At 46.5% G+C, this 18,944-nt stretch overlaps 1 protein-coding gene and 1 long non-coding RNA gene across 2 annotated transcripts in view; both read right to left on the bottom strand.

Annotated features, from left to right (window-relative positions):
• Window positions 1-18,944, bottom strand: part of ANKS1B (ankyrin repeat and sterile alpha motif domain containing 1B) — an 885,134-nt gene that overhangs the window by 537,664 nt on the left and 328,526 nt on the right. The window lies entirely within an intron of this gene.
• LOC129335538 (uncharacterized) lies at window positions 3,028-3,944 on the bottom strand. The gene is made up of 3 exons (XR_008597622.1): window positions 3,859-3,944; window positions 3,472-3,523; window positions 3,028-3,103 (listed from the first exon to the last, which is right to left on the bottom strand). It is a non-coding gene; the product is annotated as an uncharacterized LOC129335538 (long non-coding RNA).

Raw genomic sequence — 18,944 nt, 5'->3', positions numbered from 1 at the left:
CGTGTGCTGCGTGGCGTTGCCCTTTTGAACACCGAACGGGGGTGAGGGCATTCATGGTGGCAGGCACGGAATGCACTCGGGGGACTTTGTGAAAAAGTGGGGGGACTTCCCATAAAAGGGAAGAAGTGCAAATGTCTGGCTAACCCCCTTTTTACCCTGACAGGAAGAACAACTCAACATCTAACTTCACACATGCAAGCTAGTTGCTTCTAACTAAGCACAAACAAATTAACCCTTCCGTGAGAGAAGGGAATGACACTTGGCGAACTTACAGCAGCCTCTCCCGTTTCCTTGCAGGTACCCTGATTCGGGAGTTCCCGCCTGGTGATCACTGACGGAGCGCTGACAGATGAGGAGGAGGTAGGGGAGGGGGGACCCGTTCCGCAGATTAGTGCAAACCGCCCATTCACGTGAACCCACCCACTCACCTGCCACTTTGGGTGAGGCCCAGCAGGGGTGGGGGGCGACCATGGCCGCCCCTGGCCGCCTCAGAGGCAGGTGCCCCGAAAACCACATGTGGCCAGGTGTTTGTTATGACCAGCTCATTCCCTCCCGTAAAGGTAAAGGCTTGCCAAGGCCGAGTGCATCCTCGCCAGACTGTCATGCATCAGCTGGTCGCTGCTGCCCTCGACTATGTGCATCCTCCTGGATGGCGGAGTGTGGGGCTTGCCTCGCCAGTGGAACAAGGCAAAGCCCACACGTGTCTTTTTCCCCCACAGGCACGTCCAGGGCAGGGCTGCTCCCCCGTGTCCCGTCCTCCCCAAACATCTCTGACGGATGGTTGGCTGCAGCCCAGGAAGCACTTTCGCACCGCGGCCTGCATCTCAGCCCCGCCCTGCCGAGCGGGAAGGAGGGCTGTGAAGAATTCCCCAGCTCCCTTGCTAGCCTAAAAACAAGCCCACTTGTTCCAGTGCAATAAAACGAGTTGTAAAACAACTACCTTCTGTGTCTGTGAGCCTGACTTCGTCCTCTGCCCCTCCCCCAACACTCCCATCACATATCTCCACCTGCACATCGCCACAAATGTATCTGACAGACCCCGTTCTGGCAGCTGAGAGGGTCTCAGCCGTGGGCAACGCGCCCCGCACTACTCACTCTACAATGAAGCGCTGGAATGATTCTTTCGGGCCCGCGCGCAAACGAGTGCACCTCCTCATGTCTCAGGGGGTTCCTTATGAGCGGGCCCTCAACAAGGGGCTCCCAGGCCCAGAGGCGGTCATGCGAGTGGTCATGCCGGAGGTGGTGGTGGGCGGCCTGGGCGTTGAGGTCCTGCCCGGTTAGTATTTGCAAATTCAGGGAGGTGAGGGGGGGAGGGAACGCATGGATCGTGGCACATGTGTGACAGGGCCTCTCCTGTGGGTAGGCACAGCCCCTGAGGGTCCGGACCCAAGCCAGGCGGAGGCAGAGGAAGCAGGGTCTGTGCCCCTCCTGGCAGAGAGCGGGTCCCAGGAACAGGCAGCCCTTCCACCGCTGCAGCAAGCCCCTGCTGCCAGCGACGAGGAGCCTCAACCGGGCCCGTCGGGGGGCATGGATCCAGAGCATGGTATGTATCTGTGGCCCTGCTGCTGGTGGGGCCAGGGACCGGCTTGGCCACGGGCCTCGGCCACGCATCCCAGGCCCCTCGTGGCGCCGGCCGGTCTCGAGGGGGGCTGTGCCCGTGGCTGGGATGGGTGTGCCTGGCCCGGTTCGGTGACCTGTGGCGGCCCATGTTGGGCCGCTGCTCTTCCCTGCCTGGGCCCTCTTCCCACCCACGTCTCTCTCTGGCAGGGACCATGCGCCTGGAGATAGGAGGGGATGTGATTGCCCAGCTGCGCGAGCTGCCACCCTCCAGGAAGACCTCTGCGGCCGGAGTGGCTCTCCTGCAGTTGCTCGGCTTCCCTGTGTCGGTGGAGGGTGAAGGTGGCCCTGGGACTCTGCTGGTTCAGGACACCTCGTCGACAGAGCCGTTCGAGGAGCCACCCCAGGCTGCAGCACCCTCCCCTCCAGCCCCCTCACCCCCAGGTGCCATGGGCCGTGTGCGGAAAGGACCTGGCTCCGCCTCTGACAGGGAGGGGCCCATGGAGGGGGTCCTTCCAGGTGCACGGGCTTGTGGCCCCCGCCCTGCCCAGCGGCTTCCCCCGACACTAGCCGCAATGTGGGCTGAGATCAAGAGGGAGCGGCTAGAGGTGCACGCCGCATGGGAGGAGGCAAACAACCGTGGGTGGGAGTTCATGGCCACGGTACTGGAGGTGGGAGAGGGGCTCCGCGCATCTCAAGCCCGTGCCAAAGCCCTGCTTGGGCGGCTCGTCACCATCCTTGACCCGCCGGCCCCACCCGCTGGTGGAGCTGCTGCAGCGGGCAGGGTCCAGGATGGTGACGAGCCGCCCGAGCAGGGCTTCGGCACGGGCTTGAGAGGCGCGGAGCCCCTCTCCCACCTCCAGTACCACGGCCATGAACTCCCGCCCGCGGTTGTTCACCTCCTCCCATGCGGCATGCACCTCTAGCCGCTCCCTCCTCCGGCGCGTGGAACCTCCTGCCCGGAATATGGCATCCGCCTGCCTCTACCCTAGTTTCTTTGCTGATGGGGCTAGGGTTTGGGAGAGCGGACCGTTTCCCATGCCATTTCCTGCCCCCCTGCAGCAGCACCCCTGGCAACCCTCTCCCTGGATTATTATCAGGTGCCAGCTGCTCGCCCTACCAGGGATTGATCGCCCTCGGTGGCTCCCCCCTCCCCGCTGACATGCCCTGCCCCAACCCTCTACCTGACGTTACTGTGAGGGGAGGGGGGCGGGGAGGCAGAACGGGGTCTGTCAGATACTTTTGTGGCGATGTGGAGGTGGAGATATGTGACGGGAGTGTTGGGGGAGGGGCAGAGGACGAAGTCAGACTCGCAGAAACAGAAGGCAGTTGTTTGACAACTCGTTTTATTGCACTGGAACAAGTGGGCTTGTTTTTAGGCTAGCAAGGGAGCTGGGGAATTCTTCACAGCCCTCCTTCCCGCTCGGCGGGGCGGGGCTGGGATGCAGGCCGTGGCGCGAAAGTGCTTCCTGGGCTGCAGCCAACCCTCCGTCAGAGATGTTTGGGGAGGGCGGGACGCGGGGGAGCAGCCCTGCCCTGGACGTGCCTGTGGGGGAAAAAGACACGTGTGGGCTTTGCCTCGTTCCACTGGCGAGGCAAGCCCCACACTCCGCCATCCAGGAGGATGCATATAGTCGACGCCAGCAGCGACCAGCTGATGCATGATGGTCTGGCGAGGATGCGCTCAGCCTTGGCAAGCCTTTACCTTTAAGGGAGGGAATGCGCTGTTCATAACAAACACCTGGTCGCATGTGGTTTTCGGGGCGCCTGCCTCTGAGGCGGCTGGGGCGGCCATGGTTGCCCCCCACCCCTGCTAGGCCTCACCCGAAGCAGCAAGTGAGCGGGTGGGTTCAGGTGAATGGGCGGTTTGCACTAATCTGCGGAACAGCCCCCCCTCCCCTACCTCCTCCTCACCTGTCAGCGCTCTGTCGGTCATCACCAGGCGGGAGCGCCAGAGTCAGGGCACCTGCAAGGAAACAGGAGAGGCTGCAGTTAATTTGCCCAGTGTCATATCCTTCTGCCTCGGAAGGGTTAATTTGTTTGTGCTTAGTTAGAAGCAACGAGCTTGCATGAGTCCAGTTAGATGTTGAGTCATTCTTTCTGTCAGGGTAGAAAGGGAGTTAGGCAGAGATTTGCACTTCTTCCCTTTTACGGGAAGTTCCTCCACTTTTTCACAAAGTCCCCCGAGTGCATTCTGTGCCTGCCACCGTGAATGCCCTCACCCCCCTTCGGTGTTGAAAGGGGCAATGCCACGCAGCACACAGACAGAGGGGCAGAGCCTCCGGCCAAGTGCACACTTACCTGGGGTTTGGGCGGCGCTGGCCGGATGTTTTGTAGGGCACGTTCGCAGATGATTGGGTGCAGAGAGGGGGGCTCGTCCATTCCGGGCGCGCATGCTGATTGATCCCCGGGATAGTTCTCATCCTATGCTCCTTCAGGCCATGGGGGCGGGGCGGGGCGCTCAGAGAGAGGGTCGGTTTTTTGCCGTTCCATGGGCGCCTATGGGCTACGCCTTCTTTTTCCTTGGCGTAGCTTTTTTGCGCCGCTGTGGGCGTTCCCGCTTCTGGAGGGGCTTAGGGAGCGGACTAACTCCGGCCCCACCCTCCCCCCACGCTGGCGCAAGGCTCTATGCCACTCCTACGCCACCGCCCAGGCGCCTGAGGCTTGCGCCAGTGCAAGTCCGCCGGCGGGCCAGCGCCACGTTCCAGCGCGGGCGGAGGGCAACTTACGCGGGCGTAAAGCCCAGATACGCGGTCGCAAGCCTTAGTTCGGTTCCTATTCACTTTCCCCGCCCTTCTTAGGATTGGGCTGATAATTTGGGAAGCAGCGAAAGCGGTAATCAGAGGGATCTGTATTACTAAAGAAATTCATTTTAGAAAAAATATGGGTATGAAAAGAGAACAAAAGTTAAAGGAAATATCAGAATTGCAGAGACAATTACAAACAAAGTATGATAAACAGATTCAGGACCAAATAAATAAAATAAAAGTTGAGTTTCAGGAATTAGACACTCTTTCAATGTGGAAAAAGGAGATGGTAGCGAAAAATGAGTACCAAAGTATTAATATAAACACCATGAAGAGAATGGCTAATTATTTCAAGAAAAGAAGGGAAAAGCAAAGGATAGGGTTTATGAAAGATGCAAGGGGAAATAGGATATTTAAAGATAACCATATAAGAGAAATTTTTGCAAAATTTTACCAGAAGTTATTTAAAGTTGAGGAAAGCAATCAATTTGAGGAGGAGATAGACAACAAAATCAAGGAAGAGGACATGACAGTACTAAATCAGGATATTATACAACAAGAAATTAGAAACGTTATTTAGAACCTAAGAAATGGGAAATCACCTGGCTTAGACGGATTTACAGGAGAATTTTATAAAATGGTGAGTAATATAATAGCCCCGGAGTTGCAGAGATTATTTAACAAAATTTTAAAGGGTAGGAAAGCCCCTGACTCTTGGAGAAATATTGAAATTATTACAATTCTGAAACAACAAGGGGACCTGGCGGATCTGGCCTCTTATAGACCTATAAGTTTGATAAACCAAGATTATAAAATTTTTGCAAAGGTATTAGCTAATAGATTGGAAAAATACCTCCTGAGATTAGTGGGAGAGGATCAATATGGATCTGTAAAAGGAAGATATATTGGACACCCCATAAGAAATGTGATCAATGCCTTATACCATGCAAATAATAAAAGAAAGATTGCTGTACTGAAATTGGATGTTTATAAGGCATTCGATTTATTAAATCATGGATATCTTTTTCAGGTATTAAATAAAATTGGGTTTGAAGGACCTTTTTATGATTGCATTAAAAGAAATTTACAAAGAAGGGAAAGCCCTGATTAAAATTAACGATGGACATACCAGGGAAATATTAATTCAAAGAGGAGTAAAACAGGGATGCCTACTATCTCCAATGTGTTTGTATTAGCTATGGAGCCTCTGGCAGACAGAATTAGGAAGAGAGAGCTTATGATAATTTTAGAAGACTTTAAATCATACTCAGGATTAGGAGTAAATATTAAAAAGTCTGAATTAATGCTTAGCAGGATGGACCAAAGGGAACAAAAGGAAAAAGGTAAATTAACAGGTATGAAAGTAGGAGCAAAAAGGTTGAAATACTTGGGAGTGATAATTACAAAAAATATTAAAAATATGGTAGGGGTAAATTTCAAATTAACATGGAAAAAATAGTAAAAAGATTAAAACAATGGGAAAAACCATTTAAGTATATTGGGGGAGATAAGGGCAGTTAAAATGTTTATAATACCCCAGATGTTATATTTATTTCAGGTACTCCCGGAAGAGATATCTAGGAAGCAATTAATTATGTGGGACCAAACAATTAAAAAGTGGGTATTTGGTTATAAGGAAGCCAAACTACCAAGAAAAGTGATTTATTCACCAAAGGAAGATCTAGGATGGGGCATTCCACAATTGGAAAGATATTATGAAGCTTTCCAATTAAGAATGATATTAGAAACTGATGGTAAACGTTTGGATAAATGGGTGAGATGGGAAGATAATGTAAACAAAGGAGTAGGTAAGTTTGGAGTATTTACAACAAAGGTGAAAAAAGAAATAGAGAATTCAATAGGCCCACGACAGAAAGCATTAAAAATTTGGAATAAGAAAAAAGCTACCTGGTTTCCAGTACCTTCAAAATGGAATCCTATTGAATCTTTAAATGAAGCATTTAAAGATTTTGGAACAGATTTTTGGGAGGAACTAAAGCAGAAGGGTTTATATAGAATGAAAGATTTTTATGATTCACAAGGAAATTTGATTTCAATGCAGGAAGTATTGGAGCAAGTGGGAAACCAACCCTGGTTAAAGATTATGGGTCTATATGATTTTATGAAACACAGGAGATATAGCGAAATAGTAAATATGGAGGACAACCAATTTGAAAAATTATGTAGTATAAAGGATGTCAGTAAGAAGGGTATAGCAAGGAAATTATATAATTTAATGAATAAGGATAGAGAATATATGATCAGGTTGATAAAATCTAAATGGGAGAAAGAGCTAAAATTAACAAATCAGAAGACATAAATTAATGAAAGATATAAGGGTAATAAAAATGGAAAAATTTAAAGAACTGGAGATGATAGTAATATTGAAATGGTACAGGATTCCCTCCCAATTATCCTATATGATCAAGGGAACGAAATCGGATTGTTGGCATTGTAATAGAATAAAAGGCTATTATGTTCATTTGTGGTGGGAATGCTCTAAAGTAACAGTCTTCTGGCAAATGATATTGGAAAAGGTGAAGGAGCTTTGCGATGTTGAGATAAATTTAAATGGGGAGATCCTATTTATGGGCATCTGGGGGAATAATAAAGTACAGGAAAATAGACAGCACTTGTTAAAAGCCATGATTATAGCTGCCCATGCTGTAATAGCATATGGATGGAAAGTTGCCTCTAATTGGACTTTGGAAAGATGGAATTGGTATTTATATGAATGGATCCAATCAGACATTTTATCGATACTAAAACAGGATAAGACATGGGAAAATAAGACGTTAACGATAAGGAAGAAATGGTCTAGATATATAAGATGGGTAAAAGGAGGAGAGACCAACCAAATTATATTAACGAAAGTCCAAAGAGTGTGCTCATGGTTAAAGATATAAAGCAGATGATTCTTATGGTCGTTCCTCTTGGGGGGGGAGAAAAGGGGGGGGGAAGCTTGTATCGGATGTATGGCTAGCTAAATTTATTCTATATGTATACGTACATGCAGTAAAGTTTGTATGTGGAGACAATATTAATGCATACATCAGTACAATTTTTTTTAAAAGCTGCTTTATTATAAAGAGTATTGTTCCATGCCAGTGAAGCTCTTTTCTCTTACAGCTGCTTTGCTTTAGTGGAGCATCGAAACCGTTTGTTGATTTAGGCGCTGTCTGACTCTAGAGTGCTGCCCAGCTTCAGTGGTGCATTAGAATTATCTATTGATTGGGATGTTATCTGGCTTTAGTGAAGCATTCATTGCTTTCTATGCTGCCAGGCTTTAGTATGGCATCACAGATGTCTCATAGTGTGTTGGTCTTGGATGGCGTCCATTTACTGAAGCATTCTACCACTGGAGAAAGCCATTACAAGAATGGATGAGATACTGGCAAGGGGTAGAAAATCTTAAACAGGGTATTGCCTAAGAGCAAAGTACCATTATCTGTTACGTAACCAAAATGTTTTTTTAGAGTTATTCATACTCTTAGTACTACCATATTTTCACTGGGCATCTTCTTGGCTTCTCCATAACTACTAGACTGATCCGCTGTGCAAATTTTTCTACCTCTTGACTACTGCTGTCAATTTTTGTCCACATTATTCAGTTCCTTTTGAAATTTATCCTTCATGCCACTAGAACCTTCCAAAGACGGTGAATTACAGGTGGAACCTGTGGCTTTATACATACAAAGGTCTGCTCTGTAGCAACCTAGGTCTTGAAACACATTTTTATAATTTGCATTAACATTTCACTGACTTTCTAGGTCTCTTTCTGTAAAGGAACTCTTCATACCACAATTTAGAGCAGAACCACAAGTGACAAAAGGCACAGATTGGACACTTGTCAGCTTCCCTCAAGTTTTGATGGGAAATGTAGGCAGCTTGGCGGAATGTTGGACAAGTGACAGTTGAAAAGTCCATTGGACAGCAGTCAGAGAGTGAAGCTGCGAGACCAGGATGCCTACATTTCCCATCAAAACTTGAGGGAAGCTGACAAGTGTCCAACCTGTGCCTTTTGTCACTTGTGGTTCTGCTCTTAGTCACAGCCTTTAGAACCAGTGCAGCTTTGGGCATTAAAATCTAGTATACAGAATTCCAGCCAAGCTACCTAGATTTTATACATTTAATGCAGATTATTGATTAAATATTTGCTAGTTTTCCCAGATTGTTTCTAAAACATACTCAAATGTTTTGATGCATTTGCTTGCAATGCTTTGTAAGTTTAAAAAAATGACTGCATTAGTTTAAAACCAAGAGCCAGCTTCAAAATTCACTGTTTTGTGATTACTTGTGAGAAGATCTACATATATCTCATTTTCCACTGTAGAAGAATTCAGTGTACCAGTGTACAAATTGTCTGGATTTTCATCTGTTTCTGCCAGTGAAAACATGTTAGAAAAGTGAGACTCTGCAGAGAGGCTTCACAAAGGTGCAGGGGGATGCAGATGGAGAAAGGAAATCAGCAATCACATTCACTGCTCCTTCCATTAGTGCAGCAGGATTTCTGGATCAAAGTCAAATAATTATAATAAAGACACAGTCACTTTTTGCATTCACAGAAAAATAGTATCTGTTCCTGGCATTTTCAGTCCCTGTTTATATATATTCTGTTGTAGCTAACATACAGTCCAGACTAGATATGGGCACAAACCGCATTACGAACCAAAAAACCTCATGAACTGCCTGATTGTCTGTTCGTGAACCAGCAGTTCATGAGCGTCCATGGCCAACTAACCAGCATTCGTTGGAAGCCCGGTTTGTTGCGTTAGCCCGCGGTTCGTGAAACCAGACAGTCAGGCATCATCAATCAATTCCCTTGGAAACGGAGCTGGGGGAGTGCCTGAACTCTGTCTGCGCTCCTTCTGTCACCCTGGAAACCCAAATTGAAGCCCAGCTTCCTTGATCAGTAGGTCTTCCTTCCAACCATGGAGCTGCAAATTGGTTACAATTGATTACATGGGAGAAGACACTCGAGGGGAGGGAGGGGGGAGGGGGTGTTCTGTAGCCATGGGCACTCCAATCTCATCCCTGCAAACCCTGATAGGCAGTTCTGACAGCCAACCCCTTGTACACTGGGCCAATGTCAACTGGTAGCTCTAATTGTATCGAATGGGAGTTTCCTGGGGGCCTTAGACTGGAGAGGGTATAACTCCAAGATCCCTATTGCAATCTTGACCAAACTTGGTTGCTGGCTGGAGGAGAGCCTGCTAAACACTCCTTGGGAATATGGGCTCTCTAAGTCCAACGGGGGCTGTTCTGATGCCCATGAACCACAAACCTCGAACCAGTTCATCAGCAGGAAATGTTCGTTGCGGTTCGATGGTTTGGGTTCATTGTCGGCACCGAACCACAAACCACTGGTTCATTAAATTTATTATTTATTATTTATTATGCATTCTATTTCAAAGATCTTTATACTGCTTTTCAATGTAAGTTTCCAAAGTGGTGTATGAATCACAATACATTAAAAAACCTGAAATCATCAATGCAACTAAATACTAAAACCAGCAGATATTACAAACAGCAGAGTAAGAGAAAAATGAATTTAGTTCTTTGAGTATTGCTATAATGTACACAAATCAGAATAAATACTTGCTTTAAACTTCAGTAGAAAGACAATGGAAGGACAAAATAATCACAGTTGTGAGTGATGGTGAGACACATTGGCCACAGTACACATCTTTCTAGGGGAAAAACAAAGAAAAGGAGGTCAGAAAAGGTAAAACAGGAGGAAGAGGAAGAGGGGAGTAAAAGGGGGAGGGGGGGAAAGGAGAAAAAGCAAATGCTGAAGATGGGCGAGGGAAACAGAAAGGGGAAAGCAAGAGACCAATTCATTCAGTCATTCTGCCAAGGGGAGAAATAGAAAAAGGTAGATAGGTGAGTGGGAGAGAAGGAAAAGTGAGGAGAGGCCAGGGGAGAGAAAACTGCAGATGTGGGGGGCGGGTGTGGAGAGAAATACGTAGTAGGTAGGTGGGTGGAAGAGGCTGCAGGTAGTGCTGGGGAGAAAAAGCAAGAGAGAGAAAGGAAGCACAGAAGCAAAATCCTCTTAGTAGCCCTAACATCATACTGAATGTCCATCACCTTTATATCTATCAATGTCATTTACAACATCAGTTGTCAGTCATGGCCAGCAGCAGTTTCCTTAAACCAGGGAAATTGTTAGATAGAAGAAAGAAACAAATTGGATATATAAAGTGAAAACACATAGAAATTAATGATTGATTCAAACACCCTGGATGTTATCTGTGACCTCCAGAATGCAATTTCAGGCAACAATTTCAGAGAGGTATGCCAAGATCAGAAATCATTGACCAACTTGATTATATTTCTCAGGGCAAGAATGTGATTTAAAAGTACTCGTCTTAAAAAAATAATTTCCCTTTATAGTCATGATAAACTTAGTACTCTAATAATTCTGAGCCAATTTGTACTCTTGTTTAGTCCTCAGCTTGCTAAGTTTATTTATGCTCCAGTATAGATACTAAAGCTACAATTCTATGCACACTTAGTTTGGAGTGAGCCCCATTGAATTCAGTGGAGTTGTGATGTTATATTGTCTGTCTTGTGAACCTACCATTTCCTTCATGGAAATTGGTCTCTGTTATCTGGAGATCAGTTATAATTCTTGGAGAATTCCAAGACCCACCTGGAAGTTGACAACCCTGCATAAGATTGGCCCATAAACTCTCCTCCCCCCGCACCCGTTTAAATGCTCAGAATATCTTCAAGAAATGCAGCAGCCCTATGATTGCTGCCAAAGAGACTTCAGCTGCGTGGGCCTGCTTTTTTCTTCATGGGGACTTGAAAAGACCTTATGTTCCCTGAAGGGGAAAAAAGAAAGCAGCATTTACCACTGCTGCCAAAGAAGCTTCAGCAATATATTCCTGACTTCCTCTTCTCTGACTTTTTAAAAATGATCTTTGTGTCCTCTGCTTGTACATAAAGAAAAGAAAAACAATTGCCACCTTTATCTGTGTGCTGCTTTTTGGAGAGAATGGCTCCTAGAGTAAGAAGACTGGCAGAAGATAGTGAGAGAGGACTGGAGCAAAGTTAGAGTTTTGAATTATCTCTAGACAGAGTAAATGGAAACAACAAGCTTCAATCAGAAGCAAAGAAACCTCTTAAAAATTATAGGGCATAGCAGCTCATGCTATACTTTCTGAAAGCTTCCACATCTAAGGCGTGTTCAGGAGTGTGAGAAACCATTGGACTCCTTTAATCTCTGCCTTATTACCTCATAGTGGCCTTGCTGCTCCCTCCTTGCAGATAGAAGCTGGTATGACAGAAGAAGGTATGAAGCAGACAAATTAGGGAAAATATCTCTTATATAGTATCTGGGTTTGGTAGTTTATGATATACATAGACATACATACATATATGCACACACAATATTAGCAGCTGGGTTTTTTAGGCCTAAGGGAGTTGTTACTGTGATAGTGTTATATCTGGATTTTTATTGTGAATCACTTGAAATAAACTGCATAATAAACTGCATAATAAAAAGCAAGAGATCAATTTATCATGAACTGCGGTTCCCAGTGGTTACGCTCTGACGCCTTGTCTTCTGTGCCATGCAAGCTCTTTTTACATTATAATCATAGCAGGCTGAGCTATGTAATTTAAAGGGACCAGCTGAAATCTAAGGACAACTCCTATCCACTGGGCTCCATAACACTATAGCCTCAGAATTTGTCCATCTTATTTCTTGGGCAAGGACATCTACATGGCCTTTTCTGGACTGCTATCATGAAATTTGATCACTAGTTATTTTGACTATGCACCTTATTTTGGATTAATTGGACTGATGGCCAATTCCTCCATTTCCTCAGTTCCTAGACTACAACTTCTTGGAGCTTATTCCTTGCTAAGACCTGATATAAATTCTGTAAATGGCAGAAAAGTCAGAAACAAAGAAACTGGCCCATTATTGGCACAAGAAAAAAGAAGAAAAAAAAGTCTTCTGAACTTTTCCCACCAAAATATTTCTGAAATATTTGAAAACATGGAAAATTGTTCAGTTTCAATTACAATTAAGCCTGTCAAACTTTACTGTGTTTTTTTTTAAAAAAGAACCAAATGCTTTAGGCTCTCTTGGTGCATAAGAGCACAAGCTGAGAACTGTAAGGTTAGTGCTCTAGGTTTGAGGTTCAAAACTGCCATATAACAACATGTGGAATTTAGATTGGGTACTCTAATTGTCCGTATCTGAAAACATGTAACACTTTGGCTGCAGCCAAGCTTTCTGTGTGACATAAAAATGAGTAAAGTGAGTATATGACTGACAGAAAACCTGAATACCAAAAAACCATTTGCTAGCAGGAACAATTGAGCAAGTTTTCTTTTTGACTGTGGACAAATATAGAAAGTTTGGATATGAACTGAAAGATTTATTTATCAGATTATAGTTTTGAAGACTCTAGGTGTACAGACTGCCTTTTAAGATGCAGGACAGTCCAGTTAGAGAATGAGTACAAATGACAGAGGCAAATTTAATATGAATGCTTTGGTGACAGTGTAAGAAACACATGCTGGAGAAACAAAGGCAAAACATGTCACTTAGGTTCAAAACTTTAACCGATTTGTTAAAGCAAGTTACATTTCACATACAAATCTTCATACATTATTTATCACTTCTTCTATGATAGCTGCAGGTTTTTGCCTTTATTATGATGGTACTCACTGGTATTGAGTACTGACATCTTTTGAGGGAGAGCTCTCTCAAGTCCTGAGAGGAGACTTGGTGGAAATTGGTACAACCTTATGTATGAGGATTACAATCTTTTAAAAAAATTGTTTAAAAAGCACTCATTAGCTGCAAGTGGCTCACTGAGCCAAGAGCACCATTGCATATGCCAGTTACAAAATTAAAGGGAGACAAAAGCAATTTTAAGCAATGTTTCCTAATTAGGAATTTCCTTCTACCAGAAATCTCAAAACGCATATTTCATCACCATCTGGAAGCAACAAAAGCTCTTTTTATCTTTAGAAAAACGTTTTATGGCTTTTAGGGTTTTTTTATTAGAACAGTTAGATCAATGTAGCAAGTTTTCCATAAAGTAAAAGAAATACCACCTACTAATCCACAGTCAGTTTTGGTATGAAATCCAGGGTGACATAAAATGTTGTGCACATATGAGCATAATATAGCTGCTGTGTAAATGAGGCTCAATAGAAAAGTATCAGATTATCAGTACATAACCTCAATACATGGTAATGTGGCTTAGGAAAGAAAAGAAAAGCACTCAGGGAGCCAACTAAAGGTTATGCTGTTGTATCCCTGACTTACACTGCTGTAACCCCCCCCCCTTACGATGGTGCCCAGTTACAGCACTGCTCCGCTGTAACGCCCTACTCACACCCGGCCACTGCAGCCAGGCACAGGTGTAAGTGCACTATAAGTCCCTGCACTAGGCCCAGGGGGGCAGGCTGGGGGGGCAGGGCATGATTTAGTCAACTCCCTAAGTTGTTTTGGCCTTGGCACTCGGGAAAACTTGGCTCCCCCCAGCCCCGCCCAAGTGGCCCTGTGGACCATATGATACCAACTACCATGGGGACCAATCTGCACACACCCCTGCAGTAGCTGAGCCCTCTCCATGGTAGCCAATCAGTCCCCCACCCACCCTAAATAACCTCCAAATGAGATAACCATGGCCTCAGATAAGTAGGGATGCAGCTGGAGGCTCTGCCCAAGACCTCCTGTTGTTTGGACATACCGCGCGAGGTGGAAGAGAGTGCATACGGTAGTGGGGCAAGAGTGCACAGAGGATCTTCGTGAAATTCAGAACATGCCTTGCAGTGACATATGGGAGGAGAGCTAACTCCAGAATGGTTGACTAACTACATTCAAGTTGTCTTACAGGTTTACCGTCTCCTGAGTCCTGGCTGAAGGAGAAGTTAGGGCACACCAACAGGCAAGAAAGAGCTGAGGAGCCAGCTGCTTGGTTTTCTCATTCACATTGTTCAACAACTCCCTTCCTGTCTGTTTGCTTGCCTGTGGATGACAGTAGCCTTTCCTCCACTTCCCCGTACAACCCATCCCAGTGAATGGTTTCTGACTATGACTGATTCCACACGGCTTACCTGAAGCTGGGACGTTGCGGAACATGCTGGCAAAAACGCAAAAAATCACTTTTTCTCGTGCGAGTTTTGCGTGACATCACGCAAAACTCACGTGAGAAAACACGATTTTTCGCATTTTTGCCGGCATGTTCCGCAACGTCGCGGCTTCAGGTAAGCCTATGTGCTGCCGCTGGGGTGGCCCCAAAGAGTCTCCAGGTTCTTCCATGACTTGGTGTCATTCTGCTGCCAGAAGGAGCAGGTGTCTAGTGGAACCTTGGAGGCTCCAACCCCATCCAGCTTCCCTTCCCCCTCCCCCCCTCAATTTCACTGCAGGCACTGGGGTGGAACTTGTAGTGCTTCCCATGTGTTGTCTGGCAGGGTGGGGGACACTGCAGACGACTCTCATTCTCTGACAGACAGCACTGATAAGCTGAAAACCGCTGCATGCAGGGAGTGAGGTTGATGCCAGGAAGGTGTATGTGGAATGATGTCCTGGGATCTCTGGGGCTCCTCCCCTGGGAGGTCAGACCAATCTACCTTTTGCTGTTTGTGGAGGAGGGAATGGACTTTGGGAATCTGGTGCAGGTGATGTGATGATGCCCCCCAAAGCAGTTTCTCTGGTCCTGCAGGCCATCATTCCACTCCTGGGACTGTGGCATGCCTCTCAGGGTCCTCCTTGCATCTTTGCAATGCAGTGCTGTATTTCATGGAGCTACTGCAAGTAGATGGCAATTGGTTGCTCCCATCACATCCAATGGGCCTTCCATCCTCTCCCATGGGCATTCCCATCATTCATTTCAGAACCTGTCCCCTACTCGCCTCTAAGGAGCTGCCTGTCCAAGATCTGAGGGAACTAATCCTGAGTGCCAAGGGCTGTAGGTGTGATGCTTGCTGGATCCTGCTGTCTTTCTGGTCTTACTTTTCAAGGACAGAGTGCATGTTTCTCAGAGTGGAGTTTGCAAGTGAGCCGCCAGCCTGGCCCTCGTCAGAAAAGGGTGTTGGGTGAGCAGGAGGGCAGGCATCCTGTCTGCACCAGTTTCCCCCCATCATGAGGCAGGGCTCCTCTTGGGGCAGACACCTCTGTTGGGGTACAGCTTGCAGATTGGCTACGCCTTTCTGTGACATTCATGGTGCTGTCAACAGCAGCCACCCTGCAATTGGTGAATTCTGCCCATGTTGCCTGGGCAACTACGGAGCATTCTTTCCTGGCTGTGCCTTGCTGGGTTCAGCCTGCCGGCACAGCTTTCCTGTAAAAGTCTTTAGGGAGCGAACCAGCACTGCTGCATTTATATGGATGCCCTGTTGATATCTAAGTGTCAAAAGCCAGTGTGCAGAGGCTTTAGATCAGAACGATCAGTATGACAGGTAGACACATCAGGTGACATAGAGTCAGATGGTTAACTTAAGAGTCAGGAGACCATGAAGTGAATGACTCAGCTAAACTCATGCATGTATCTGATTGGGTGTCTACATGTATATATAGCTACTATGTACAGTATGGTAGGGGGCTTCTTGCAAGTCCAGGTGTAGGCGAAGCACTTTGTCTCTCTGGACTGTAAACTTGTATATATTGCTCTTAATCCACCTATAAATAAATTGTATTATACACCTTTACTAAACAAACAAGGTGTGGACTCTTTGTGGATCCTCCTTAAGCTGGTGCAGTCACGCTGAATACACACTATTCAACAGGGTTATGGGCCCAGATAGACTGCGCCAAGCTGAGGAGGCTCTACTGAAGTAGAGACGCAGCAGAGTCGGTGGTGGATGTTGGCACCTGACGGCCGCGATCCCTCGGAGGAGGAATTATTGGCGGTGGAAAGTGTCAGTGACCAGGAGGAGGAGGAGGCAAACGAACTCCCTCAAACCGGTGCAGAAGCAAGTATGGCACAGAGTACAGTCGTGTTGGTGGAGAAGCTGACCTCCGTGAACTACTCCATTTGGTCGTTGCGTATGGAGCATTTTCTAAAGAGAGAGGGGCTGTGGAAAAGTGTCAGCAACCCCCCAGCAGCCCCCAATGATGCGGAAAAGATTGCAGATGAACGTGCTTTAGCTCATATCGTGCTGGCTGTGGGAGATGACCAATTGCTTCACATCAGGGATTCAGCTACCAGTTCAAAGGCCTGGGAAGATTTGAAACTGATCCATGCCAGAACATCTGCAGGGTCATTAATTATGCTGACACGTCGCCTCTACAGACTTGCTCTCAAGCCGGGGGAGAGCATGCAGACGCATATAAACAGTTTGACGGAATGTTTCCAGCAACTGGCTGCTCGTGGAAAGCCCACGGAAGACTCTGATAGGGCATACATTCTGTTATCAAGTGTGCCTGATGTATATTTTCCTCTTATTGCAAGCCTTGAGAGCCTGGAGCCAGATAAACTCACTTATTCCTATGTTACGTCTCGTCTTCTTGAGGAAGAGGCTCGTGTTTCAATATATGGAGGCTGGCATTCAAGGACGGAGCAACGAGCAGACGGAGGGGCCCATCGAGGGGTTTCAGCCACTGACGGCGGAGGAGTTGCTAGCAAGCAGCGGGAGGTCACCCAGTTGTCAGCAGCAGCCGTGAGAAGATGTTACAGTTGCGTCTCCACTTCTCACCTTTGTCGCTTTTGCCCGGACAGGAGAAGAAAACAACAGAAGCAGAAGCAAGGACGTGTACAGGAGCCTCGAATTACGGATGAACATGCGAGGCTGGTCACTGCATCTACTGCAAATACGTGTTCCCAATGGCTCCTTGACAGTGGCGCTACTGAGTCCTTCTCCCGATCGGGGGAGGTGCTGTATAATTTACAACGAAGCAACCTGCAGTCCGTGTTGTTGGCAGATGGGAGAGAATCTTCAGTGAGTGCTATGGGAACTTTGCGGTTTACAGCTCTGGAGGAGGACTTTGCACCTGTATATTGTGTTCCCTCTTTGGACCATAATCTATTATCAGTAAGTAGGTTGACCCAAAAGGGGTTTGAGGTCCGGTTTGTGGGGGACAAATGCCAAATAAGCAAAGCTGGCAAGGTTCTAGTGAATGGGGAACTGAAAAACAATGTTTATATTGTAGAAAATAGACAGGCAAAGGCTGACACGGTTACAAACAAGTGTAGCCATGACAATTGTGTGCATTTATTGCACAGGCGTTTAGGGCACGCTAGCTTTGGGGTTATAAACAAAACTCTAACACTCCTGAAGGGAGAAAAAGTGTCAAGCTGCTCAGAGTTCCTAGACTGCACTGTTTGCAAAGCAGTCAAAACAAAGGCATTCCCTGTAGCTAAGAAAAGTGGCCGGGTGTCTACAAAGCCACTTGAATTAATTCATATGGATCTGATTGGTCCATTCCCCAAAAGCCATTCTCAAAATTGTTATGCCCTGGTCCTAACGGATGATTTTAGCCGGTACTCATGGCTGTATGTTATGAAACACAAGTCTCAAACTTTTGATTTGTTTAAGGTTTGGGCAAAAAGGGTACAAAAACAGTTGGGGCTGGACATAAAGGCCATCCAGTCTGACCAAGGGGGGGAATTCATGTCTGTAAAATTCTCTCACTGGTGTGATAAAAATGGTGTATTGCACAGGGTAGCAAATACAAGTGTGCCACAAGAAAATGGTCTGGCAGAAAGGCATGGTGCCATTATACAAGAAAAAATGGCTGCTATGTTAGCTGATGCTGGTTTGCCAAAAACTTACTGGGCTGAGGCAATTATCTGTGCCTGTTATGTGGTAAATCGTCTGTGGTCCCATGCTGTGAATGAAATACCTTTTAGGTTACTTTTCAACAGAGATCCTAATCTAAAGTTACCAAGGGTGTTTGGCATGACTTCTTGGGTGCATATCCCTTTAAAACAGCGGAGAAAAGGGGGCCCAAAAGCCTCTAAGATGATATTCATTGGATACCAGAGTGGCATGAAGGCCTACAGGTTCACCAATGAAAACAAAAAGGTATCTTATAGCCGGTCTGCCAGTGTATGTGAACATGGAAGTTGGAAAAGGCTTCACGGGTATGAGAGTGAAAGCCAGATTGCGTTGCCAGTTACCGATGAAATGCCTGAAACAAGTCCAGAGGGGGACGTGAGTGTGAAGCAGGAGATTAGTTCTCCAGCCAGGCAGGTAACACAGGACACACAGAGGTCTAGTCCTCCTATACGTGTGTCCAGTCGTCCTAATAAAGGTGTCCCACCTCAAAGGTATGGTTTTGAAGCTGCAGCAAACTGTCTACTGGCTAAAGAGCCAGCTACTTATTCAGAGCTTCTCACTTATGAGGGGGAAGAGAAAAAGGCTTGGCTCGAGGCCATGAAGGCCGAATATCAGTCTCTAACTGACCATGAAGTGTTCACAGTTGTACCTAAGCCAAAAGACACAAATATCATTGGCTGTAGGTGGCTGTATAAGGTGAAACGACTTCCCTCAGGTAATGTGCAGAGGAAAGCTCGCTTGGTAGCCCGCGGTTTCTCTCAGGTACAATTCCAAGACTATGACCAGGTATTCTCTCCTACTGTTAGGCCTGAAACAGTAAAATTAGCCTTATGTAAGGCAGGGGCTCAACACAAAAACATAGATCATTTTGATGTCTGTACAGCCTACCTC

This window comes from Eublepharis macularius, chromosome 9, assembly GCF_028583425.1.
Source record: "Eublepharis macularius isolate TG4126 chromosome 9, MPM_Emac_v1.0, whole genome shotgun sequence".
Lineage (NCBI taxonomy): Eukaryota > Metazoa > Chordata > Lepidosauria > Squamata > Eublepharidae > Eublepharis > Eublepharis macularius.
Note: the sequence above shows the minus strand (reverse complement) of the source record. Positions and strands in the feature narration are given on the sequence as shown.